Below are 4,494 nucleotides of genomic sequence, written 5' to 3'. Positions count from 1 at the left end.
AGCCGCCTCACACTCCGCCAGAGCCAGTATCACGCCGCGGGATGCAACTCTGACAACAAGACCTACTTTTTTTTTTACACTTCTCCCATCCTCATTCACTGCGTGGAAATGGATTATGCAACTGTAAAACAATGCAGTTCTTCTCAAGTGCCTGTGGTTGTTTTCTGATTGAGAAAGAAATTGTGCTGTCAGGCCTTTTGATGGGAAATTTCTGCTTCTCAAATTTGCTGACAGTCTACTGATACAGTTGGTGACAGTGATTAGTACAGTGTGTTTACTGTAGCTAAGAATCGTTTACAGTTTACAGTTAATAATTGGAAAACCAAACCAACGTGTCCCAGTTTAATTCATAAATGAACAAGAAAGAGCCAGAATATGGAGTAATGGGGTACTGTGCATTAATGTGGTCTCACCTGTAGCAGATCTTGGCAAGGTGCAACTTGACTATTGTGTAATTCTTGATTCAAATTTATTTTAAACTCCAATGTTGACATACTGTGTACAACTGTGCCCACGGCCCTAGTGCTTCACCACACTTTTAAATCACAAGTTTATCCAAACAAGGTCTTAACTGATTTTGTCTGCGGCTTATCTGATAGCCCTGTGAACTTGTGAACTGCCTGGTGCTCTAAGTTCCTTTTCTGCTTTGATGGTGAGATGATAAAAACAATTTATGGTGTCAAGAGAACAAAAGTGTCTGAAGAGCAGGACAAGCTCAAAGCGTGCTCACACATGCCTCCATAGGATCAACATTACACAGCCATTCTCCCAGAGTCCTCCAGTGTGACATTTAACAGTCTCAAAAAACATGTCGCATGCCAAACAACATTTGCATGAAAATAGCAACGAAACACATGGAAAAGTGTGATTAATTCAACAGCATTTTGTCTTTTTTGTGCTCCCACGTGAGGTTGTGTCACATTAATGAGCTGAATCCAATTACAGTGTGTGTGCTGTGATAATAATTTCAGTTATTTTAAACGTGAACAAAGTGTCTACAGTTTCCACGAGTTCATGTCATTAGTTTATCTCATTATTTCATGTTATTAGTTCATCTTAGTCAAGTTCAGTGCTGTAGTATTCAGTGGGGGACTAGATTCTTCAGAAGACATCGCGGAAGGAAACAGCGCTGACGGAGGAGGGCTCCTGGTGCAGGTGACGTCACGGGGTTGGCGACAGCATGTCTGAGCGAGCCGCACGTGAATAAATCTGGGAAAACAGCGTGGGGAGGGACGGAGGGAGCTGGGGGGGGGATGCCGTTATGAAGAGGTGGATGGAAGGGCGCTGATTACGATGAAGATGATGATGAGTGGCAACAGAAAGATGGCTCTCCAAAGCTGTTCAGACGAGAGCTTTCAAAACAGACAGCTATTCATTCAGCAGGTTGCACGCAAGGATTTCCCTGTCAGGGAGGAAAAGGGGCTGTGGAGTTTATCTGGGGACTACTGTTTTAAACCCAGTCTGTTAAAATGAGTTAATGAGGGACATTCATAGTGTTTGTGGACTTTATTATCCCCTTAGGGTGTTTTGCATTTGACCCATCTTCAGTGTCTGCAGGATTCTTCTCCACTCAGTATCTTGGTTAACTAAAGGACTAAGATGGAACAAACCCAACGCAGAAAGACTCCACTTGTTATAAGATTGAGACCTGCAGCTGACCTGCTGTATAGCTTCAGTTTAAGCACTAAATATCTCTTGTTTTGCCTTTGTCTGAAGCTCATGACATCCCTGAAGCACAAAGAAGTATCATTTTATATGCATCTATATACAAATACAGTCATTACATAAACATCAGACTACTTTTATCTTCTTTATCTTCTATTTCTTTATCTCAAATTGTCTGTGTTGCTTTGTTGAGTCAGAGCCAATGGACAGAGGTGTCACAGCAGGTGGAGCTTTTCTGCAGTAGAGATCCCTAACCTGGTGTTCAGGATCCCTAGGGGGCGCTAGAGATTGTAGACGTTCTGCACAGCTTGGTCTGTTTTCAAAATGCAGTTGTAAAAATTCCACAAGCTTCATGGGAAAAAGGCATAACAAAAACCTAACTGCTGTTTTAGAGAGTGAAGTGATCCGTTTAAGGTCAGGAGGTTTGGACTGAGGTACGTTTGGTTTTGATGCAGTTTGGCTTCGACAGACCACAAAGCAGAAAACTGAATCTTATATTAAATCGTATCTTAGAGCCTTGTTTGAGTTTGTTAAGGTTTACTGACTGACTCCTTTGTTATTCTTATTATCAGATCCATTACAACCTTGATTGTACAGTGAATATATTTAGTAAACAAAGAGTTAGATGTGTTTCTTTAATGTCTAATATTTGACAACCAAAAGATGCATTATTAATTAATTTACATACACACACACACACTCACTCCACAAAGATTAAAACAGGACTAGAATCCAGCCAAATCTCTGCATCAGGCGCAAAAAGGACAAACCAAGACAAGTGTGAATGCATTTGTAAAAAAATAAATAAATAAACCTTCAAGTAGAACTGGGCGATGTTGTGGCAAAAATTGAACTGTCTCATTCCTGTGACATTTTTTATCAAATCGACATCATGATTCATGAACCTCTTAAGTGCATCTCTGTGTTTAAAGGTCTCATATTGCACAAAATGGACTCTTGTGAGCTTTAAGTCATGTTATAATGCTTTTACCGCACCAAAAACATACCCAGAGTTGTGTTTTGTTTCATTCACACAAGTTTGAGTAATCCTGTTTTATTAGTCTGTCTACATCTCCAAAACTCAAAATGCTCTGCTCCACCTTGTGATGTCATAAAGCGGTAGTTTTGAAGTTATTCCCGTGAAGGTGAATGGAGTTTAAAAACACGTGACATCACAAGGTGGAACAGAGAGTTTGAGAGAAGAACTAAAATGTGCCTAAACATGCAGGATTTATGTGTGAATGAAACAAAAGACACGCTCCAGGTATGTTTTTGATGAGGAAACAACATTATAATTTTGAGCAGAGAGTAACGTAATACAGTCCCTTAAAACAAACACACTTTTTTCCACAAATCAGTCTTCTGTACAATCAAGCTGCACCATCACGACCATGTTAAAGGAGAAACGCAGGTTAGGAAGGATGGATAGTTGCAGGTCTGTGTGGCTTTATGGCAATGTTTCCAGCCTTTAAAACACAGAGATGGAACATTAACATTTGAGCCACTAAGTTGTAGGTTGTATTAGGTCAGGGTTCACAGGGAGCCATTTCGAAAGCTTGGGTCGCTGCCTGTCGCTAGCCACAAAGAGGAAGAGTGCACTCATGGGTTAGGATTGATTACAACATTAGCTCCGTGGCCTTAACACATGGTTGAAATGCTGAACAGTGATGGACACACATGTTTGCCCGTTACCCCTTTTGCACATGCGATTCATTTGGATATCGCAGAGGACTTGGCAGGCACGAACGGTACTGCATCTGGCTGGGTCAGATTTCAAACGGGTGGCTTTTTGGCGCAAGTCCTTCTAGAAATAATGTCCGGGGTGGTAATATTTGAATGCTGTCTCTGGGGGGTTTTGGTTTACCTTATCTACCTTTACTGCACAGAGACAGAGGATGCACCAATCAGGTTACACCTCAGGGCGCGCTGACTTACACCCCGGCAGATTGCACTGTTGGCTTGGTTATATTTATATTTTGTGGTTTAACAATGGTAGCAGTAGCCAAGTTATATAATATATTTTCTCAAATTTTACAGCAGTTTCCATTAGAGGCACTGAGACATTAGTCTGTTACTTTGTCATCTTTGCAGTGTATGCTCCAGTTTTGCCATTTAAAGATGCACTATGTAACTTTTCGACCACCTGCTCATCTTCTCGTGATGTTATTACGTTACCTAGAATGTTCCACAGCATTGCATTAGTCAATTACAGGTGTTTATGTTGTAAAAAAATCGAAAAACATGCATGCATTCTTACCATGCCGCTTCGCCTCTTCGCAAATCTTATCTGTAACTTGGCCTTGCGTTTGTCTCCGCGCTGAAAATTCTTTTAATGCCATGCTGTGGAACATTCCAGGTAAAGCAACAACATGGAGACAGGTGGCGGATAACCTGGCTAATGCTGGATTGATATGCATAGCGCACATGATGGATACTTCAACCTAAACCGCAATGCAAGTCTGATGGATTTTCATGCGTTTGTGAACTAATATCGTGAGAATTTATGGTGCTGGCTGGGTTAGGTGGTAGATTCTCCACCAGAAAAGTGACATAGTGCACCTTTAATCTTGTAGTATTGACCAAAAGTGTGTCTAGTACTGAACAACCTACAAATACATACATACACTGTTCATGTGTCATTTCAAATCCATTACGTTCCACAGGAGTGTCCCTATTGGCTCATTGATCTGAACATCATTTTATCAGCAAAAACAAAACAAAACTACTTTTTAACTCCTGTGGAAAACCAGATTTTGTTGATTTTTCACATGGAGTATTGCGCTAAATTGATGTCACTCATGCATGTTTCTGTAATTTAGCGATCTCTCC

This window comes from Periophthalmus magnuspinnatus, chromosome 1 (assembly GCF_009829125.3).
Source record: "Periophthalmus magnuspinnatus isolate fPerMag1 chromosome 1, fPerMag1.2.pri, whole genome shotgun sequence".
Classification (NCBI taxonomy): Eukaryota; Metazoa; Chordata; class Actinopteri; order Gobiiformes; family Gobiidae; genus Periophthalmus; species Periophthalmus magnuspinnatus.
Note: the sequence above shows the minus strand (reverse complement) of the source record.